The sequence below is a fragment of the Cololabis saira genome, chromosome 15, assembly GCF_033807715.1.
Source record: "Cololabis saira isolate AMF1-May2022 chromosome 15, fColSai1.1, whole genome shotgun sequence".
NCBI lineage: Eukaryota > Metazoa > Chordata > Actinopteri > Beloniformes > Belonidae > Cololabis > Cololabis saira.
In genome coordinates this window covers 32903687-32927741 of record NC_084601.1, presented here as the reverse complement: position 1 = coordinate 32927741, position 24055 = coordinate 32903687, and the positions used below count along the sequence as shown (strand labels likewise).

Sequence of the window (24055 nt, the reverse complement as noted above, 5' to 3'; positions counted from 1 at the left end):
ATGGTAAATATACTGTTTTTGTAAAACTTCCTGTTAAAGAAGTACCTTAAGCATTTAGTATGATACCTACTGTAAGACGATGTTTTACATTTATAAAACTCCAGCAACTCCACCTGGTAAAAAAGACAACTAGATTGATGTTACAGGATTGTAACATCTCAGACATCAGTGTCTGTGTTTTGCAGGAATCATTATTGATAAACTAAATTAAATTCTTATGAGAACCATTTTAATAAATAGGAAATAATATATAGATGCAGAATATTCCATAAAAACATTAATTTATATATGAAGTCTCAAACATTGGATACATGGATTTGAAATAACTTTATTGTCACATAGCCTATATAATGAAAAATGTCAAGGAGACAAAATATAAGGGAATATAATATTTTAAAAATTGATCGGTCAGACTTTCATTTCATAAACAAGCTTTTTTGATTTATTTCAATTTAAATGTTAAACTAAACATCCTATTTTAGCGAAGGTTTAGTATTACTGTTTAAAATACAACATTTGCAAGGAGAGAGACAGATTTCCTCTGGTCCGTGTAGAAAAACTGATTGAGTTGTCAAAATCGCTGTCGGCTCTTTTTATCTGCTGTGGAAGTTGAAGCTCAGCGTTCCACCATCGGGATATATTTGTAGCTACAACACAATGTTCAAAAGCCTTTGTCCCTCATCCTATTGCCGTGAGCTGTTGCTCAGGGCTTGTGGACAAAAGGTGTCAAACGGAGCGTTGGACTTGCCCTGCCATGTTGTCCTGAGGCTGCTCCTAATCCTATTAATATGAGACCCTGCAATCCCTTCATCCCTGCAACTATTAAAGTCCGAGGGGGACCAGTGTGTTTAATATGTGCATGTGTGCGTGTCAGTGATTGTGTGTGTTCTTGTGGATGTAATTGCATTTAAGCGCCTTTTTATCGAGGTTGTCATAAAATGTTATCCACTGATGCGGCTCGAGGTTTGCCGTCTCTTCATTTCGTTATGGGGCAGGTGGACATTTCAATCTGCAGCCATTCACTGGTGCAAGAGTCCAATACGACTTTATACATTTTATCTTTCTGTTAAAGTCCAATCTTTCGTCCGAAACGTTTTTAATAGAAAATTACCTAAAGTTTTCGTTCACAGTTTGAATGGAACAGATTTCTAATCTTAAAGTAAGAGTACGGTGTTGGAATGAAATACATTTTTAAGGCTTTGAACACCAGTTCACCTTCTCATCAATCCAAGCACATCTGTGAAAAACTTTAAACACACCCACCGCAAAACCATTGATCAACACATCCTATGCCTTCTTATGTTGTTGTTTTTTTTGTTTTTTTTTCATTGACACAGGTTCTACTTCATTTTTCATTTTGATTTTTTAAATGTTAATTCATAAAGTGCACGAGTAAATAGATCTGCCAGTGGACACTAAAATGATTCCACTGGAAATCCATGAATACCAGTTCATGTTGACACTTACTACCAAAGCAAGCATTCTTAAATGTGTTTGATATTCCTAAATATACTGTATTTTCCGCACTATAAGGCGCACCTAAAAGCCTTTAATTTTTTCTCAAAAATCGTAAGTGCGCCTTATAATGCAGTGCGCCTTATATGTGATCATTACAGGAATTTCTGTTACTGTAGTCAGGGGGATTGTAGCTACTGTAGTCGGTGTCGCCAATGTAATGGCGCTAAAAACGTCAGGAATCGCCACAGACGTTCAAGACAACAGCAGCGCCGCTGACTCGCATAATGGCGACTTTGACGAGACGGAGCAAAGCTGGTTTTTATTTTGTTAATAAAGTTTGACATACGGTACTTTTCTTCTTGTTTTTTTTTTTTGCATTTGCTGTAGGATTTTGTAGCATTTCCTGTAGCGCAGCTCCATCAGGTAGATACGTAACTCAACCCCAGCCACTATAGTATGGTATTTTACCATATATTCAGTGCGCCTTATAGTGCGGAAAATACGGTACACACAAACACATATAAAAAGTCACTGGCCTTTTATTAGGCACACCTTGCTAGTACCGGGTTGGACCCCCCTTTGCCTTCAGAACTGCCTTAATCCTTCCTGGCATAGATTCAACAAGGTACAGGAGAGTTTGGTCCATATTGACATGACAGCATCACGCAGTTGCTGCAGATTTGTCAGCTGCACATCCATGATGAGAATGTCCCGTTCCACCACATCCCAAAGGTTCTGTTGGGAGATCTGGTGAGTGTGGAGCCATTTGAGTAGCAACTCATTGTCATGTTCAAGAGTCTGAGACCAGTCTGAGATGATTCTTTATGACATGGTGCGTTATCCTGCTGGAAGTAGCATCAGGAGATGGTCCACTGTGGTCATACAGGGATGGACATGGTCAGCAACAACACTCAGGTAGGCTGTGGCTTTGACACGATGCTCAGCTGGTAATGAATGGTCCAAAGTGTGACAGGTAAATATCCCCCACTATTACACCACCACCACCACCAGCCTGAACCGTTGATACAAGGCAGGATGGATCCATGCTTTCATGTTCTTGACGCCAGATTCTGACCCGACCATCCGAATCCGCAGAAATCGAGACTCATCAGACCGGCAACGTTTTTCCAATCTTCTGTTTTACGCGTTCAGAGATTCTCTTCTGCATACCTCGGTTGTAATGAGTGGTTATTTGAGTTGCTGTTGCCGGTGAGTGTGTATATATATATATATATATATATATATATATATATATATATATATATATATATATATATATATATACAGTATATACACATTTTGGCTGTTGGCTGTGAATCAATTGCTTGTCATAAGTAGATTTTTCAGTAGGCACGTCGTCAACGTAAATAGGAGCTTCAAAACAGCACAAGGGAGTTATTCATGTAAAAATGTCAGATTAAAGTTAATTTAAAGGCATATTTCCTACATTTTTGAAAATGTTGTTTTGCTGTAGCAGTCTTCTATCCTTGCTATCAATAAAAAACAACAAAAGTAAGTTCCCGGTGGGACAATAAAGCTAACTCACAGAGCTACAGTGGACATCATGGCGAGGACAACTAAGAATCAAGAAAGTAGTTACAGGATAAAATAAATGAGGAAAGGACCAAACATTTGTAAACCGGACACAGTGTTGTAAAAGCAACTTACCTAAAAACTAAGAACTGCAAAAATGTCTTTGTGCCACTTTAATGTGATACTGATCAACTGATTTATTCGTCAATATGTTAGAGTTATTGTTAGTTGCATTCAGGTCGGGAATTCAAACTTTATTACACAACCGTATCCAACTGCAAAATTAACAATAACAGGTGACGAAATCCAAAGTCACAGTGTTTACAGGTGGCGAGAGATGAAAAAAGATGTGTGGTATATCAACTCAGCCTCAAAGCCAAGTCTCCTGGATCACAAGCATGTGTGTAACTTCACAAACAACCCACTCTAACCTCCAAATAATGACTTTTGCCTGTTTAAGCTGCTTTGTGCATGTGCGCTCCTAGAAAGAGAAATTTGTGCCACATGACACAAAGAAGTAGGACAAGTTTTGTGAGTTTCACAAATTTCACTTGTGTGGGATTTGTGCATGTGCATCTTTTAAAAAAAATTATGAGTAATCTTTTTTTCCCACGCCAGGGCAAATTTTGATTCATTACCCACTCCAGTTACTCTCATTGTCTCTGTGACGTTTTGAGCTCAAAATGACCGGAATGAAATGTTGTCAAATGGCCTTTTGTTTCCAGCGAGTATCGTTTATAAGGCTAAAGTGGACACTGTGGCCACACAGACAGACACACACAGCCGTCCACATCCTGTCAATGGTCACATTTGCGTGTACGTTGACCAGAGTCAATTGCCTGTCAAAATATGCATGATTACACATCAGTAAGGTATAAGGTCTAATGCAGCCTCCAAAAAGCCTGGACATTATGGGGGCCCCGCTCTTTGAATCCCGTGCCTCTTCTCACTCCCTTTACCCTCTACAACCCCCCTGGTTTTTCATCTACCCACCCCAGTTCAATGTTAATGTCCAGTGGTGTCCACTCATGGGACGTCTCCCTCCAGAGCAGAAAACCCCCGGAGAAGAAAGGGCCGAAAAGAGAAAGAAATTCAAACTTTCCCTCCTTCTTTTCTCACCATGGCCTCCTCTTGTGTGCTGTCCAGCTGGCTGTGACCCCTGACCCCCTGACCCTCACTCCTGACCCCTGGACCCGTTCCCACGCCACGCCTTTTTGTGTCCACCTTGCCATGGCAACACCTTGGCCACCACTGCTGCCACGGTAACAGATGGACAGAGGCCTGGAAATAACTTCATTCAGAGGAGGGGAGAGAACTATGGACAATCTGCCCTACACCCCCTCCACTCCACACGTTCAAACACATACACATATTCCCCAAACCCAACTCTGACACCTCCTGTGCCACAGTCCAACACCCCAATCCCTGTGGATCCATTCCCTCAGCAGGGGCCTCGGGATTTTGGGGCCTGATAGAGTCATAAACACAGAGATCCCAGAGTCACACTGACATTTACACGGGGCATACATGGAAATAAGAACGAGTCGCACTTGCTGGCAAAGAAAAGCACGTTAAGACACCCCATGTCCTATTTTACACTGCCGCTGTGTACGGTTTAGGGCATAGGCTAACTTATTTGGCATGCTGCAATTATCTTTCTGCTCCTTTTATTAGCCCTATTGTTTTGCCACATCCTCAGATGTGAAGAGAGGCTTGGGGCAGAGTTGTAAAGACACAGAGCTGAGCAGCAGGGGATCTGTTTGCCAACTCTGAGACAAACGACGAACTTAATAGAATGGCGGAGGAGCTCAATAAGGTGCAGCAGGAAAATGAACTGCAACAGTTTTGTGCTAATCAGTAACTAACCTCTAAACAAGGTTGTGAGTGTCTTGTCTTCCTTTGGAGGGAACATCTCTCAAGCAGAGACAGTGAATAGATTAAAGGAGAATAGTTTACTCAATAGTGCTGGGCAGGGAGGGTTTATGGTGTTGAAACACATGCGTCTTTGTGAAGAAGGATCTGATTGTTTGGGTGTCATCTCGCTCTCCCAGCAGAGAGAAAACAAACAAGAAACAAGAAAACAAACAATATGGTAATTGATGTTCCCCAACTGTCTTGCAGTTTCGTTATAAATAAATGGCGGATTGTAAATTTAATTCTAATGAAAATCTGATTTTTGTCAAGGATATTATTTTGACGTTTCATTAAAATCTTAGAAATGCCTCAAATGAGAGCATGCCTAATTAGTAAGACCAACTGGTCGGACTATCGAGCATGGGGGGGTGGGGAGCGGAGGACCACAAGCTCCTATCAAAAGACTGACCACTGAAGCGAAATCACACAAGCGAAGCCACTTATTCAATTTTTTCGTATCCCCCCCCTTCCATCCCTGCATGCATCTGCATCCCACTATCTTTCCCTCTACTTTCACCGCACCCCACCTCCCTTCCTGTGTCCAACAACACCCCCCCCCCACTCCACCTTCATTCTACTCTGTCCCCACTTTTTCTCCCACCCCTTCCCCTCTGCCTCTCGCCCAGTTCATTGTACCAAACGAGATTTTCTCCATTGAGGCCCAGTCTCTTAGGTAACCCCAGCACTGCATGAAATGAGGATAGGGAGAGAGCAAGAGACAAGGAATGAGAAAAAGGAGAGAGAGAGAGAGAGAGAGAGAGAGAGAGAGAGAGAGAGAGAGAGAGAGAGAGAGAGAGAGAGAGAGAGAGAGAGAGAGAGAGAGAGAGAGAGCTGGGGGGGCGGGGAAATTGAGAGGACGAAGGAAATGTAAAGGCGGAGGGTGGGCACGGTGGAAAGGGTTGAAGAAGGAGAGGGACAAGGATGCAGGATCAGAGGAGGCAGAGGCACAGAGAGTGAAAGATGGAGAAGTAGGACAAGCGCGGTCAGACGGCGACAGCGATGCAGCTAAAATTCGACCTGGAACGGAGGGAAGGCGCTTGGGAAGCGAGGATGCCTCACATGTAAGGATCAATGCTCTCTGCTTGAGAGGGACTTTTTTTTCTGCTTTTTGCAATCATTCTTCTTCCAGATTTTAAGGCCTCAAAGGGTCTTGATATTTGGCTCTACTGCACTATTCCCTGTCTTTTTTTTATAATTTTCTTTTTTTTGTTAAGGCATTATATATTCTCTTTTACTTTAACTCCAGGATAACTCCAGCATCACTCAGTGGTTTTACTATCAGTAAGCATAAAGCAAGAAAAGTTTAGGCTTTGAGGCCTCTTTTAACTGCAGGCTGATCAGAGTTTGTCATGGACTTGAATCTTATCTGCTTAGAGATTTTATCTTGGAAAGTAAACCATATATTTATTTGTGTAATTTATTTCTATAGCAACTACTTAGTGCTGGTGAACTCCACTAAAAAGCGACTATTAAAGAAAAAAGTTTAAAGCATTAAGTTAAATTGGCTTTCATAACGGACTCTATTTCTTTCCGTCTTCTTTTTTTTCAAGGTTACAAAAATTTTAGTCGAAAGAATCATCTGTGAATTACAAGAGTTTAGATGAATATTTAATGGTTGTTTTATTTACCCTTTTTTAAGCTTTGTAGTGGGTTTTACAGGCTTTACAATTGAACTCCAAACTCCAAGCTGCAGAGAACAGACTTTCTGAAACGCTGCTGTCCTTTGTGACCGCGCTACTCTGCACCTCAATGGTGGGCACACAGCACATGGGGATCCCATGAATAGGCCGGGCCTCAGCAAAGACCACATCATTTGGATAAAAACCGGATCCCACAGAAAGAGAGAATGCCTCACACAGGCCAACGAGATAAAGGGAAAACACTGAGTTTGGCAAATCAGATTAAAGTGAATCACAGCTTTACTTTTTGATTTTCCCAGACCAGCCCTTCCCTTACTCCACCCTCCCGCCTCTAACTAAGTGAAATTTACAACCACTGTTGCATATGTGTGTGATAATAATGCGCTCCACTGCTGTGCTAAGTTATCATCTCGGCCTTTTGTCCTCTTTGATCTGTGTGACCGTTGGAGGACCCACTTCTTCTTTTGTACAAGGTCACAGCGCCTGCTCCTTTAGGACGGCCCTGCCCCCGGGTGGTGACCCCTTCGTTTATCATGGTGACACCAGCACAGAAGACATGCATGAGTTAGAGCTTTTCCCCTCTCTCGCCTTTTCTTCTTCCTTGCTCCCGCTTATATGTCTCTGTTTAAGTTTGGCCGTCATTTCCATTATTGACCAGAGACGTGCAGTCAGACTGTCTTCTGAAACTTCGCCTCAGCAAGTTTGAATGGAATCAACACATTCACTCTTGGTGGTTTAAGTCCTGAGCAGCCTCGCATAACGTTTCAGGTATCGGAGGAAAGCACCCGATCACCCTCAGCCCCACCGACGTGAATAATGGGTGTCCGGAGCTGATTGTCCAAACGCAATTCTTGCGTCTGCCTGTATGAAACCAGGAGTTGTGGATGGACATCACGCCCCTGACCTCTGAAAACCAGCGAGGGACAGACCACCATAGACGCGGATCAAACCTGGTGGCTCTGTGGGTGGATGGGCAAGACACACAGAAAGGCAAACATAGGGAGATTGAATGAGAGTGTGTGTGTATTTATGTAAATGTAAAGCCTCTCAGAATCTCCCTTGACATTTTCGGTAATTAGCTCAACTTTTTTTTTCTCTCCAAATAAGACCACAGCACTTTTTTTGGAACATTGTAAATGTTTTCCATATTAAGTTGGGTTTTTTTTTTTTTTTTCATCTTACAGACTGATACGGTTTAAAATTAAATATTCCGATCTGTCCTGGTGATTCGTTAAAAGCAAACAGAGTTTAACAATCAACTGATCTATGTAAAACTAAATTAGCTCTTTCAGCTTCTGGTGAATTTCAGTGTTGTTTTTTTTTTCATTTTTTTTTTTTTTTTTTACTTCAGTGATACAGGTGCAAAGTTTAAGTGCTCGTGCAAGTCTGTCTTTGCAGTTCAGGACTTTCCAGTTTTGGAAGAATGGTTACAGTATGTCTGTGGTGCAGAAAGAGCTGAAAAGTTGAATGTGTCCGGTTCACACTCCATCAGCGGAGTCTAGAGAGGGTCCTGCTAAACTCGTATTGAAAGGGGAAAGAGTGACAGATAAAAAGAATGAATGAGGGGTGGGAGTGTGCGTGTGTGTGTGTGTGTGTGTGTGTGTGTGTGTGTGTGTGTGTGTGTGTGTGTGTGTGTGTGTGTGTGTGTGTGTGTGTGTGTGTGTGTGTGTGTGTTCACCCTCTCTGTGTTTCCCCCTGTGAATTTGTGATTTTTTTTTTTCCTGTGTATGACAAAGTTCAGGGGGCCAGACTTAAAGAAAGAAAAGAGAAAATGAAAGCAAGTGAAGGATTTGAATGAGCTGGAAGGAGAGGGAGAGAGACGGCGAGCAGGTTGAAAGGGAAGGCGACGATCTGACGGAGAGAATGAGGAGGCAGGACATGAGGATTTTCTTTTTTTTTTTTTGAGAGAGGGAAAAGATGATGAGGCACCTTGAAGTTTGTGTGGCCAAATTGTCTGCTGCTTCACAGCACGAGTGGCGTAAATTGGAGAGATTTATAGATCGAAGCTGCAGGAAGCGAAAACCAGGTCCGGGAGATATGTGTGGAGAAAGAGAAAGAGTGAGAGCGGGAGAGTAAGAGGGCAAGAGGGAGATCAAGAGGAAGGCTGCATTAATATGCTAATGTCCTGAGTGAATACACAACAGGCCCACTGACCAGGCTAATCACTAGTGGACACACACTGGGGATAATCCCTCACACAGCACTAACACACACATATGCAGAAACACGCATGCAGATCCTGCACAGGTTGAAATATTTGGACAGACACATGTTTTGCATTGATTATTCATCAGCACAGGTTTGAAATGCAACTCTGTGCATTAGATCTTCAGGCTTAATTTTAATTACTTATTATCATATTTAGATTATCATGTTCTAACATAGACATTAATAATTATGGCAGCTGGATGTTTCCAAACAAATGGCAGAATGGTATGAATGACCTGCATCAGTCAATAACTTATGTATCTATCATATATATATATATATATATATATATATATATATATATATATATATATATATATATATATATATATATATATATGTATGTATGTATATATGTATATATATATATATATATATATATATATATATATATATATATATATATATATATATATATATATATATATATATATATACAAAGTGTACAAAAACAGATTTGGCCCTTGAAATAAATCTGATCTAATGCTTTCTTTCTTTGTCATTGTACAAGTACGACTTCAGTGTTCCCAGATGTTGTTTCTGTATGTCTCTCAATCTTCTCATGTCATGTCAGGAAACTATATCCAAAATATCCAAAATACAAATAATAAAAACAATACACCCAAACTGTTGTGGTGTTTTGCTGTGTTTATTCAGTTGGAGGTATTTTCAGGAAACACTCGAATCTAAAGGCTGTTTTCTGAGATTAAGAAAAAATACTTTTTACCCTTGAACGGTTTTGAAAGCAAAATGTGTCCTTAATTATGAAAATCTAATTCTTAATTAAACATAAATTGTCGAAGATACAAAACAAGATAAATTGGTTCAGATTAATAAATTATTCCTGATAATTTGTTTGAAATTTTTGACCTCCTTCCCAGTGACTTAGTCTGTAAACTGTTTAAACTCCACAAAATTTGGGAGATTAATAAAATTGAAAATGAATTATAATTCATTAAAAAAGATTCATAGAAAAATATTTCATTTTGACCAACATAAATTGAACAAGATTCATTATCTTAATCAGTTCCAATGGAAAAAAAATAAATGCGTAAAGGGTAACCTCGCAAAGCAATTTTAGATGAAATGAGCAATTTATAACAAAACAAAGAAAAGTCAATATCGCTTTAAATCTTCTGCTTAAGCTTTTTTTATGTAATGCCATCTTATTCCCCTTGAGGGTGATAAAGCATCACAAACATAGTTGGGGAAAAAAGTTAATGAAAGAACCACAAAGTGAAAACTACTTAATAATGAAAAAATATTGATGTTAAAGACTTTTTAAAACAGGACAGACGAGCAAAGTTTATATGCACCATGTGACCAAAAGAGGGCGGGATTTATGTGCTGATTGTGAAACAATAACGTAGGGTCAAACTATTGTAAGAGATTCTTAAAATATATTTTCATGATAAGAAGATGTACTTTTCTTCTACTTTTAAAAGCTACTCAATTGATTTCTTTTTATTAAATTACTTTTAATATGTTTTATCTTTCTATCTAAAGGTGTTCCCTAATTTCCAAGACAGCTGGGATGGAGGGATGGATTTTTTATCCTCAATAAAAATTCAGACTCTCACCTTTGCACTTTGCACTGAGTTCAAAGTGATCCGCTTCAAAATGTCTCCCAGACAACAGAAAGACTGCAGCCCTGTCAAAAAACAATGAAAACATTGAAAAACATCAAATAATTTTTAAAACAAAGGTAAAGAAGATTCTGGCATGGCAATAAATCTATTTTATTGATTTATCCAGACATATAGTTTATGGCAATGATTGAAAAGTGAAACTGATCTTTACTATAATTTCAGTGATAATAGTATGATACCGCCACTGCTTCCACAAGTTTCCGTAGCTCTGTCACGTCTCCCACACGAAAGATCTCTTCAGATGCTAACTAATGCAGGTGCACATGATGTTAAATGTGCACAAAGAAACAGTCTTGTCAATTGCCTTGAGGTGTTTCCTGTTTGCAGCATCTGATGTGCAAACTGTTGTCCTCTGAAAACTTTGTCTACAGTTGTATTTAGTCTGTGGCAGCTAATTGTGGTGGCACAAATAGTTTTTTTCTGCAATGAGTTGGACAATTGTATTGCATCAACTGTGATCTGCACAAGATACCAGAACCCTTAAAACACCCAGGAAACACCAACAGCACCAGTATCCAATATGATACGAAGATCAGGTGGAAAGTATGTTACAAATGAGGTGCTGTTATAATAAATCAAATGTTATTATTTTTTATTTATTATTATTCATACATGTTTATTCATGTAATAATTATTTTATTTTTAAATTAATTCAATCTTGAGGGTGAAGCTACATTTTATTTTTTCTAATATTTAAAGTCATCTTTAGTTAATCGTTTTGTACATATACAAATAAGTATTATTTTCATAGCAATACATTTACAAAAAAAAATTGGGTGTGGCATTGAAACAAATAATGATCTGAGATTTAATTTCTAGTTAGTTATTACCACTCCAGTACAGACCAAACCCTAGATCTGGTTCTGTGATGTCACACTTTCCTGTGAATCAAAACCATTCTGCTAATGAGCATGATTCAGTTGTTGACCCTCAGAAACAAAGTGACATGGTTCTGTGTAATCTGAATTTTTTTGGTAGTTGTGATTTCAAATACCCAAATAAATGTTTTTGTGTAAAAAAAAAAGATTATGTTTTCATTATATGTTTTTTTTTTTCAAAACCAGGATCATCCACCTGATTGAACTTTGACTATCTTTTGCAAATAATCTTATGTAACTAGTGAACAATGTACCTTTCAGGTTTACTTTAGAAGTGTTGTTTGCAAGTTAACAAAGTCTTTTTTTAAAGTTTAATAACAATAATAAAATAGTTGAGATTAGATCACTTTAAAAGTCATTTGAGAATCAATGATACTGAGTGTGTGATACATTTAAAAGATTCTGACTTTTTCTTTTAACATAAGTAGAACACATGTTAAATCAAAATGTAGGTAAAGCCTATGTGAATACAAACCAGTTTGACTGAATGTATTGATTACTTACCCAAACAAAAGCCACAAAGGAGATATAATACGGTCTCACAGCATCACAGCAGCAGAGAGGAAGAGACTGGACAAAGTGGTGAGGAAAGCCGGCTCTGTCCTGGGCTGTAGTAGTAGTAATAGCTCCGTCCTGGGCTGCAGTCTCCATCCTGTGGAGGTGTTGGGGGAGAGGAGGATGGAGGCTAAACTGTCATCCATCATGGACCAATGTCTCCCACCCCCTTCATGAGACTGTCAGAGCCTGGAGAGCTCCATCAGTGACCGGCTTCATCACCCGCGATGCATCACTGAGAGGCATCGCAGGTCCTTCCTCCCCGCTAACATCAGACTGCACAACCAGGCCTGCTACAGTAGTTAACGGACAGCAACAACAAGATGTGCAATATCTGTCTACCTCATAAACATCCTACCTGCTTCTTTTTGCACTGTTCTTCTTTATTTCTCGTACTGCACTACTTTTATTTTTACTCCAATGTATATACTGTTTATATTTTGTAATTTTATTTTATTTTTTTACTTTTTTTACCCTTTCACTGCATGTGTGTTGTGTGTACTGCTGCTGCACAAAGCGATTTTCCCCACTGAGGGAGGAATAAAGGACAATCTAATAATCTAATCTCTAATAAACCACATGCTGACTCAGCAAGAACTTGGACAGAAAATGCATAACTGTTCTAAAACTCAGGAGACTGCTCAACTTCCTCAGTTCAAATTAAACTTACCTCATCAACCTATCAATGTCCACCAATAACCTTTTCAGCCAGTGGCATTTTAAACTGAACTTGTCTTGACCTGTGACCTCTTGCACTGGACCTGTCTCCCTCTCAATCAGACATGAGAGCCTTAACATGACACCAGACTGCTGCACGTTGCAGAGACTTCCCTGGGTCCGTTTTCAACTGTAAAAATGTTCATATTACACCGGTCATGAAATCGCTACACTGGCTTCCAGTGAGCCAATGGATAGAGTTTAAAATCTTACTGCTGGTCTACAAAGCACTGAATGGTCTTGGACCAAAATACAAGCTTGATCTGTTAGTTCCCTATGAAGCTCCCAGACCCCTGAGGTTCATCTGGATCTGGTTTGTTGTGTGTCCCAAGAACCAGAACCAAGCAAGGTGAGGCAGCGTTCAGTTATTCTGCTCCTCACCGGTGGAACAAACTTCCTGTAGACCTGAGGTCTGCTCCAACTGTAGATCCTTTAAATCAGGGCTAAAAACATTACCGTACTGTTTACTGAAGCAAACCTTACCTAGGGGACCTATTATGAAAAACACGTTTTTTCTTGTTTTAACATATAAAGTGGTCTCCCCTCAGCCTGCCAACTCAGAAAAGGAGGAAAGCAACCAAATTCTGCAGTGTCTGTACAGCCGCCCGGATGAGCCGTCTAGTGGCCATTTTCCACTAGTCCCGCCTCAGCTCGGTTCTACCCGCCACGGCCCCGTCTTGCGCTTTTGCATTAGGGGCTGAGACGGGTAGAGCCGCTCCAAGCTGATACATTTTTCTGTAACCATTCTGGCGAGGTTCTATCCGGGCTGAGCCAGGACTATTTCTGACGTCACTACCCTCCGTGCCACTGATTGGTCGGGGGGCGGGGCCGTCAGACGTTTGAATCAGGAAGCGGGAGTCAGTGCGAGCGCGACTCGCGACTCGTGGCTAGCGGCGATTTTATTATAAAGCGCAAAACGTCTGTTTGGTGATCCAACTCTGAGGTGCAGATGTTCATAAACCTGGTGGCTGAGGAGAGAATTAAAAAAAGGGATGTAGACGGGCTGTTTTACTCTCAGCCGCTTGAGGCTCCAGCTGATTTCTGAACAGCGCCGACATGAACAAAGCGGTTGCGCAATCGAGTACGTTACAGCAGCTTCACCCCAACCTGCACACTTCTCACCTGGCAGTGGAAAAACAAACAGGGACAAAACGGGTGGAGGCGTGACGAGCCAAGTCGGGCCGAGTGGGACTAGTGCAAAAGGGCCACTAGTCTGATGTGGCTTCTACGAGCCGTTCAGATTCTGCTCCCGTCGTTCCGTAACGATGGGCGCGATTTACATCGGTTGGCCTCCGATGCGGGAAACCACGCCCACAACTAACTCCGCCGGCCGGAGCTTCTGCCATTTTTCCGTAGCGGTGTATCACGTCATTCAGGCAGCCAATCAGCACAGTGCCTCATTATCATAGCCCCGCCCACTCAGAATCCCACATACTGTAGACTAGAGAAGGAGGTTAGAGAATGGGATGATAAAGACATGGTTTAGAGAGGCTGAATTTCTAATTTATTTAGCAAAAACAATGAAAAGCTTGTTTTTAAGACATTCGAGGCCTGTTTAAAATAGGTATTAGATGCCATAATAGGTCCCCTTTAAATTAAACCCTTACCTGCTGTACTCTACTGACCTTACTTTCTAACAACGTGTCCTTTTTATCATTTTACCTCTTTTCTTATCATTTTATTTAATTGTATTTGTTATTTACTGTTTAATTGTGTCTTGCTGCTTTTAATGTTGATAAATAGGTTAGGGTTAGGGTTAGGGTTGATAAAGCACTTTGAATTACCTTGTGTTGAATTGCAGAGGTGTCAAGTAACGAAGTACAAATACTTCGTTACCTTACTTAAGTAGAAATTTTGGTTATCTATACTTCACTGGAGTAATTATTTTTCAGACAACTTTTTACTTTTACTCCTTACATTTTCACGCAATTATCTGTACTTTTTACTCCTTACATTTTAAAAACAGCCTCGTTACTCTATTTCATTTCGGCCTTTAAAAAAAAAACTATCCAGTTAAATTGCTCCATCCGGATAGAGTGAATTTGGTTGTGGTTGTGGCACAGATGTTCTTGTCCAGTTTTGTTCTTACATCCGTTGCCCTCAGATTCCTGCAACTAAACTTGGATGTACATTCCAATAAAGGTTAGGAGGTTCCAATGTAAGGTTCCCCCTTACATTACTTTTACTTTTATACTTTAAGTAGTTTTGAAACCAGTACTTTTATACTTTTACTTGAGTTGATACTTCAACTTCTACAGGAGTATTTTTAAACTCTAATATCTATACTTCTACCTGAGTAATGAATGTGAATACTTTGACACCTCTGTTGAATTGTGTTATACCAGGGGTCGGCAACCCAAAATGTTGAAAAAGCCATATTGGACCAAAAACACAAAAAACTAATATGTCTGGAGCCACAAAAAATGAAAAGTCTTGTATCAGCCTAAGAATGAAGGCAACACATGCTGCATGTATCAATATTAGTTATAACTGGGGGATTTTTTTTTGTTTCATTATGCACTTCGAGAAAAAAGTCGAAATGTCGAGAAAAAAGTTGAAATGTTAAGAAAAACGTCGAAATTTTGAGAAAAAAGTCCAAATGTCGAAATTAATGTTGAAGTACAATCTCGAGAAAAAAGTCGAAATGCCGAGAAAAAAGTTGAAATGTCGAGAAAAAAGTCGAAATGTTGAGAAAAAAAGTCGAAATGTCAAGATTAAAAAGGAAAGGAAAAAGGAAGAAAAAAAGGGAAAAAAGGAAAAAAGGAGAAAAAAAGAAAGAAAAAAAACAAGAAAAAAAGAGAAAAAAAGGAAAAAAATAAAAAAGAAGAAAAAAAGGAAAACAAAAGAGAAAAAAGAAGAAAAAAAGAAAAAACGGAAAAAAGAAGAAAAAAAGGAAAAAAAAGGTCAAACGGGTTGCTGATAATCCCTGTGCTATACAATACAAATAAACTTGCCTTGCCTAAAAAAGCATCATCATCATCATCATCATCATCATCATCATCATCATCATCACATTTTCATCCTCGCTCTGGGAGAGAGAGAGAGACAGACAGAGAGAGGGAGAGACGGCTGATTTATGGTTCCGCGTTACACCAACGCAGAGCTTACGGCGTAGGGTACGCGGAACGCGCACCGTACCCTGCGCGTCGCCGCTGGGCTTGCCACCCGTCCCTTGAAATACGGAATTGTTACGTAATTGGGAATTAAAAGTTGCGTTCCGTATTGAACCAATACAGACACATATTATGCTCTTATTTATTGATGTCATAGTATACAGGTGAAGGTCGGAACGTTTGAATATATTGCAAAACTTAATTCGTAGTAAATTCAACTGAAGGTGAAACAGATATATTATTTCCCACTACATTCAAAGTGAGATATTTCAAGCCTTTATTTGTTGATAATTTTGGTGATTATGGCTTATGAAAACCCTAAATAAAAAAATCTCTATATTATGAAATCAATAAACAATTCAATCATCAAAATAACAAATAAAGGTTTAACACATCTTGCTTTTTATTGAAATAAATTCACTTTTACACCATATTCTTCACCTGTATCTATATTCTACATCTTGGCTGATGTGGACAATCATAGCATAGGAGGCTATTTCTATGGAAGCATATGAGGGACTATATTCAAATTAAAATGCATTTGCGGAAATGCTTTTTCATTTTAAGAATGTGCCCGCATTATTTGAGTCAAAAATGAAATTGATAATATATAATCCGATTTGCATTTTAATTTTCGTATTCAACACTGCTTATTCTTGTACTTAATTCAAATTAAAAAGAAAAAGACGTTTGAGATTTAATTTTCAAATCATGCCTCAGCAAATAGTTCACAATATTCAATTTTAAATCTAAAATTTGAAAATTAAAATGCATTTGCAGAAATGCTTTTTCATTTTAAGAATGTAGCTGCATTATTTGAGTCAAAAATAAAATTGATAATATATAATCCGAATTGCATTTTAATTTTCGTATTCAACACTGCTCATTCTTGTACTTAATTCAAATTAAAAAGAAAAAGACGTTTGAGATTTAATTTTCAAATCATGCCTCAGCAAATAGTTCACAATATTCAATTTTAAATCTAAAATTTGAAAATTAAAATGCATTTGCAGAAATGCTTTTTCATTTTAAGAATGTAGCTGCATTATTTGAGTCAAAACTAAAATTGATAATATATAATCCGAATTGCATTTTAATTTTCGTATTCAACACTGCTCATTCTTGTACTTAATTCAAATTAAAAAGAAAAAGACGTTTGAGATTTAATTTTCAAATCATGCCTCAGCAAATAGTTCACAATATTCAGTTTTAAATCTAAAATTTGAAAATTAAAATGCATTTGCAGAAATGCTTTTTCATTTTAAGAATGTAGCTGCATTATTTGAGTCAAAAATAAAATTGATAATATATAATCCGAATTGCATTTTAATTTTATTCTTTACGCTGCACATTTTATGTCATAATCAAAAAGAAAACAAAGAAGACATTGCTTTTTCTTTTTCATGCTCTGCCCGCAAAAAAGTGTACAATATTCAAAATGAATTCGCAATCCCAGCGGCGCAGGAGAGTGACGTCACGGCTTCTCCTGTTCTCCAACTGCAGCCCAGAAACCCTGGAAAATGCTCACGTTTTTTAAGGTGACATCGTATTTTGCCGATTTCCCAAAGTCTGTTAGAAAAGGTCTGATTTCCTACAACTCTAACAGAGTTCTAGATGTCAACATGAGACACAGACAGCAGCGTTTCTCTACACGGAGCGCTGGTGCCGGGCTGACTCCTCCTATTCAGACACGTGTGTTTGTTTACAACCTATGGAGCACGAAATGCAAAGAGGAGCAACGTCGACCGACAAGGTACAGTAATATTACCGGATTTTGCCACAAAAATGACTTTACTAGCATTTTTGCTTGTTTTTAGCATAATGTTTGCATGTTGAGCATGTTATTTATTTATTCCAGCTTTGTACATAGACGAGTTGCATCAAGTCCAGGCAAGGGACACGCAGAAATTCTACCCCTGTCGTTGTCCAGCGTGACAGTCTGACCGTCAACGGTATTTTTTCATACAGTAAAGTTGTCACTTCTCAAAAGTACACTTCATTGCATGGTCAGATGTGATTATTATTGTTTTCTGAATTTGGAGAGCAGAGTTTGGCATACAGGCATACCACTGACTGAGGAGCCAGAAAATGTTTTAGAGTCCAGGTACATTTTTATGGCTAAATATTTACTCTAATCTAAATTGTATGTTTTGGTCCTGGTTATAGCATGCATTTCCTGAAAATGACTGCTGAGGAGCAGCATGAGTCTCCAGATGAGGAGGAGATCAATTATTTGAGAAAAACAATGTAAGTGAATGTTTGTGAGTCTTTTTGTCTTGTTTTGTTTTACTCGTGTGTAATTGGCAAAGTATTCAAGGCACTTGCAATGTCAATGTCAATGTCAATGTCAATTTTATTTATAAAGCACATTTAAAAACGACTGAGGTCGACCAAAGTGCTGTACAGCATACAAGAAAATAAAACAATACCAAAAGAAAAACACAGTACACAGTGTAGAAACAATAAAATCACTAACATACTAAAATGATCAATAAAATAGTAATAAAAAACATAACAGTACACATACAGTGCACAATCACTTCACACAGATGTGGGGAACTAAGTTGTCACACACTAAAAGCCAAAGAAAATAAATAAGTTTTCAAAGAAGACTTAAAAACCACTAGGGTCTGGGCAGATCTAACATTTAGTGGCAAACTATCCCACAGCTTAGGGCCGGCCACCGCAAAAGCTCGGTCACCTCTAGTTTTGAGCCTAGATTTCAGGTACGCTTCATTTTGTGGTTGATTCAAAATTAAATGTACCTGCGAATGCCTTGAATTGTTTGCCAGAAACACACTGAAGAAGGGGGATACGAAAACGTGTGACGATAAATATATATATATATATATATATATATATATATATATATATATATATATATATATATTTATTTTTTTATTTTTTTATTGTATTTTTATATTTTCAGCCACAAAAAGAGGGGTATACCTTAAATACATAGAACACAAACCCCCACAACTCAATTTCCAAAAAAAAAAAAGTCAAAGTCCATACATACCAAAACATATTTCATAGTGCTATAATCATGCCAAATATACTAACCAAAAATTCTACTCAATGCACTAATTGAGAATACCAGATAGTACTCCCCTATCTGTTCTATCAATGACTCTGAAATAATAATTAAATAGTTAAATAATATTCCTACCTACTTCTTGATGAAGGGGACTTACAAAAAAAAAAAAAAAGTAGGAAACACTTAATGGCCGGGTTTCCCAGATCAGTTAAGTAGTTCTTAACAGCGAAAGACTTCTTTCAAACCTTCTTAAGGAGCCTGTGAAAGAAAATCGCGTTTCCCAGAGTTGCTCTTAGCTTAAGTATCTCTTTCATTAAGAAGGAAATGAAAGATGCTGCTGACCCAGTCTTTCCAACCATCTTAGTGAACAAAGACTCACAGATCCAGCGCGTCAGGCAAATCAATATCACACCAAGCAATGAGATATTAAAACAATGCACCCCGCACAAATTTTGATTTATTTTATACTTTAGATTTATATTGTTTAGCATTTATTGGTGACAGCAAAGGGGGAAAAAAAGAAAAATAAGGAATAACAAGTGTGTTCCTGTATATCCTTTATGCGCACAAATAAAACGATCATCATGAATATCATTTATTTGATAATTTGGCTGCTATACAGCATGTTCTCGCTGCAAATCAACCGCGTCACCGTGCGCGAAGCAGAACTGTTTATATGAACGCATTCGTGCGTCAGCACTTCAGTCCCCTGGACGTGCTGTCGGACTGGGCTGTCAGGCAGCCGGGACACCTGCGCCGTGCCCGAGCCCGAGCCCCTATGTGATGACAGGGAAGCAGCAGCTGAAGAACGAGATCCTTTGATGAATCGTTCATACAGTCTCAAATATAATCAATGGTGTCGGTTTATATTAAAGAATCTTTTTGCCCAGAAGAAAAAAGAGCGAAGACAACGACCCATAACTATTTTCTTCTCTTGAAAAAACCCACCTGCCGACTCGCGCTGTATACAGCTGTATACAGCGCGAGTCGGGATGCAGCATCATTCAGAAGAGCAGGAATACGTGCGAGGCGGGGATGATCTCTGCAATCTGAAGCCCTCTATAATTGTAAAAAGAATTTCACTTATCACGGGTTCTTTTTGGAACATAACCCCTGCGAAAAACCAGGGTTTGCTGTAATTCCACGTTGCGATTTGCGAAACTCGCCTTCTCTTGGCTCATGTTTTTGAACGCACACACACGCCCGCCCCGTTTACTCCCGGTCTCCGTGTGTGGGGAAAAAAAGCCTCACTGTAGCCAGAAATAACGGAGTAACACACCGTTTGGATGAAAAAGGGTCATTGAATTATATTTATCATCTTAATGTTTTATTATAACGCACAGGCAGCAGTGAATTAGTGCGTTAGGCAGCAGTGCTGCGTGTGAAAATGCGCCGATAGTGATCGGTGATCGATTTGCCTGGCATCGATTCATTTGGTTTCAGAACCGTACAGCTGCTCCAAAGAGCGTCTGAAAGAGCGAAACTAAAGGACGGTGTTAAGAAGTCATCTGGGAAACACCCGTATCTTAGGATTCTCTCTTAGTTCAAACCTTCTTTGAACCTCTCTTAAATCCTTAAGAGAGGTTGGATCTGGGAAACCCGGCCAATGTCATTACTTTCTTATCCTAAGTTGGGGCTGGTCCGTTAAAGAACCAAAATGATATCCAAATATATACCCTCAAAACACAACGAAAACAAAACCAAAAAAACCTAACAAAACAAAACAGACATAAACGGTGGGAAAACCCCACTTAAAACAAACACGACAACAAAACAATACAAACCATTACACTCAGGTCTTATCATTGTCACTATGCCTTACAATTACCTACGGATTTCTTAAAATCAAATTCTGTATGAGATTGCCATATTTTTAAAAAGTCTGAGGATTTGCCTTTACTCTTGTAGTAAATATCATCAAGTGTAAGGAGCGTGAGAGTTCGTTCCACCAATGGGCTAATACTGGGGGTTTAGATTCTTTCCAATTTAAGGTTATACATTTCCTGGCTGCCAACATAGCAAGATAAATATATTTTTACACTTGGAATTGCTGTTCCTTTTATCCTTTTGAGCTATACTTTATTAGGAATTCAGCACACAGTTGAGTGCATTGTCTCCTATTTATTTTACTGGTATGTAATTCCATTCTTATGTGTTTATGTATGCTCATCGATGATCCTGGTCAGAGGTTCAGGAAAAGGAGACGGCTCTGATGAGGAATATATTCCTTACCTTTGTTTATGGTATGCTTTACTTATTGGTTGTATATCAAGTATTTAGAAAATGTATAAAAGTACATATGTATTATGATATATACATATCATATACATATACTGTAATATGTATAGTACAGATTTTATTTGAAATGATAAAGTACTATTAACACTATATGATATAAAAGTGAGTAATGTGACAGTAACAGAGCTGTTGTTTTTTTCTCAACTAACAGGACAACTTCAGACTTCGAGAACTTCCAAAATCACATCCTGATGTTTGCAGGAAAGCATTTTGGCTTTAGCCCACCCGTATACACAGCTCAGACATTGCTTGTAACACTTGGTTACAACCACCGCCTCCCTGCACGAAACCATGATGGGACACAAGATGTAAGTTGTTGGGGTTTTTTATATCATAGTTGTCTGACACCCCAATAGATTCTTAGCACTGTTACCATATCTCGTTGTGAAATTGTTTTAAATTATGTTGTTGTTTTTTCCCAAGTTACCGATGGTTCTACAATAAAAACATGAAGAGCTGAAGTGTGTATACCCTGAAAGAGAAAAAGGACTATGGCTACTGTACATCCCTGAACTACAGAAGGCCACTCTTTCAAAGAGGCTTCAGAGTGGAAAGGGCCTTCCCAGGAGACAGAGTCTGAGGCCTGGAGATCCAAGGCCCCTGGGTCTGCTGCCACATCACAACCACAACCACACATGGACTGGTAAAAACTAAGGTGTCACGTGGAGATGCAGGTCCTCGTGATGACAGCTAAAACTTTGATTGCCTGTTGTTATATCTGTCTCAATACTCGGGAGCAAAGCTCCAGGATTTCAGGACAGAGTAAAATAATTCACTGACATAATTTCTTGTTCATGTCTTGTCACAATCCCTAAATAAATGTAGCTGTAATTGCAAATGATCTGATTATCATAACCTATTTTCTCATAACTTCTCACTTGAATCAAAATCTCTGGGAGATTCTCTGCATTTGGTGTTTTTCACAATGAATATAATTCGGAATCGGAAAGATATATATATTTTTTATTCTGTAAACAAGGACAGAACTCAACATTTCTGACTTGTACATAATAAAATGTATAAAAATAAAAACTATTTACATTGAAAGTGTAACCCAGCTAAACACTGTTATTCACACCAGCCAGTGCAAAAGAAATCCGGTGTACTGGTTGTTTGGAAGATTACAGATAGGTTTCCTGACCCAAACTACACAGCTTGGGATGACAACCTGATTTCCTTCCGCATGCCGCAACTCTCAGCTCCACTCCAGGCTTCTGGTGGTCATCGTGGTGAAGATGTTGTTCCAGGCAGCCCGGGCCGGCCACAAAACCCCATCTTCTAATATAAAATACTGCATGTGTGCCATATGATTACTTATGCAGAGCTTCTCCAGGTCTGTGGGCATGTCCCTGCACCAGTGCAGCTGGGGTTCATCTGGACCACCTGGACTTGGACGCTCAAGTAACGCCATCACATCAAACACCAGGCCTGGCAGCCTGGTCACGACCTGCCCCAGAAAGGTTTTCATCTGTGGTGGAGTCAGGGCTGTGAGGTTATCCTACACATAAAGCATTTATTTGATATTTTATGTTATTGTACGAGATTGCATTACGAGATTTCCTGGATGACATGAGTTATCTAACCCAGCTAACAAATAAATAAATGTTACGCCAGAGAGTTGCCTTTGTAATTGTCTTTCCACAGCCAAACCTTATTTTTTGACCCTTAGAAACACGTCTACCTGCAAGTAATAAATTACCCTCTCGATTGTAAATGCAGTGATGTAAGTTAGATGTGATCTGCACACATCAAGCCAACATTTCTTTATAAAATAACATGCTCAACATGCAAACATTATGCTAAAAACAAGCGAAAATGCTAGTAAAGTCATTTTTGTGGCAAAATCCGGTAATATTACTGTACCTTGTCGGTCGACGTTGCTCCTCTTTGCATTTCGTGCTCCATAGGTTGTAAACAAACACACGTGTCTGAATAGGAGGAGTCAGCCCGGCACCAGCGCTCCGTGTAGAGAAACGCTGCTGTCTGTGTCTCATGTTGACATCTAGAACTCTGTTAGAGTTGTAGGAAATCAGACCTTTTCTAACAGACTTTGGGAAATCGGCAAAATACGATGTCACCTTAAAAAACGTGAGCATTTTCCAGGGTTTCTGGGCTGCAGTTGGAGAACAGGAGAAGCCGTGACGTCACTCTCCTGCGCCGCTGGGATTGCGAATTCATTTTGAATATTGTACACTTTTTTGCGGGCAGAGCATGAAAAAGAAAAAGCAATGTCTTCTTTGTTTTCTTTTTGATTATGACATAAAATGTGCAGCGTAAAGAATAAAATTAAAATGCAATTCGGATTATATATTATCAATTTTATTTTTGACTCAAATAATGCAGCTACATTCTTAAAATGAAAAAGCATTTCTGCAAATGCATTTTAATTTTCAAATTTTAGATTTAAAATTGAATATTGTGAACTATTTGCTGAGGCATGATTTGAAAATTAAATCTCAAACGTCTTTTTCTTTTTAATTTGAATTAAGTACAAGAATGAGCAGTGTTGAATACGAAAATTAAAATGCAATTCGGATTATATATTATCAATTTTAGTTTTGACTCAAATAATGCAGCTACATTCTTAAAATGAAAAAGCATTTCTGCAAATGCATTTTAATTTTCAAATTTTAGATTTAAAATTGAATATTGTGAACTATTTGCTGAGGCATGATTTGAAAATTAAATCTCAAACGTCTTTTTCTTTTTAATTTGAATTAAGTACAAGAATGAGCAGTGTTGAATACGAAAATTAAAATGCAATTCGGATTATATATTATCAATTTTATTTTTGACTCAAATAATGCAGCTACATTCTTAAAATGAAAAAGCATTTCTGCAAATGCATTTTAATTTTCAAATTTTAGATTTAAAATTGAATATTGTGAACTATTTGCTGAGGCATGATTTGAAAATTAAATCTCAAACGTCTTTTTCTTTTTAATTTGAATTAAGTACAAGAATAAGCAGTGTTGAATACGAAAATTAAAATGCAAATCGGATTATATATTATCAATTTCATTTTTGACTCAAATAATGCGGGCACATTCTTAAA

General features: G+C 38.5%; 1 long non-coding RNA gene across 1 annotated transcript; it reads left to right on the top strand.

Moving 5' to 3' along the window:
- The first annotated feature begins 17176 nt into the window (after nt 1-17176).
- Nucleotides 17177-17993, top strand: LOC133460692 (uncharacterized). The gene is made up of 3 exons (XR_009784147.1): nt 17177-17418; nt 17524-17617; nt 17832-17993. It is a non-coding gene; the product is annotated as an uncharacterized LOC133460692 (long non-coding RNA).
- Nucleotides 17994-24055: the final 6062 nt, after the last annotated feature.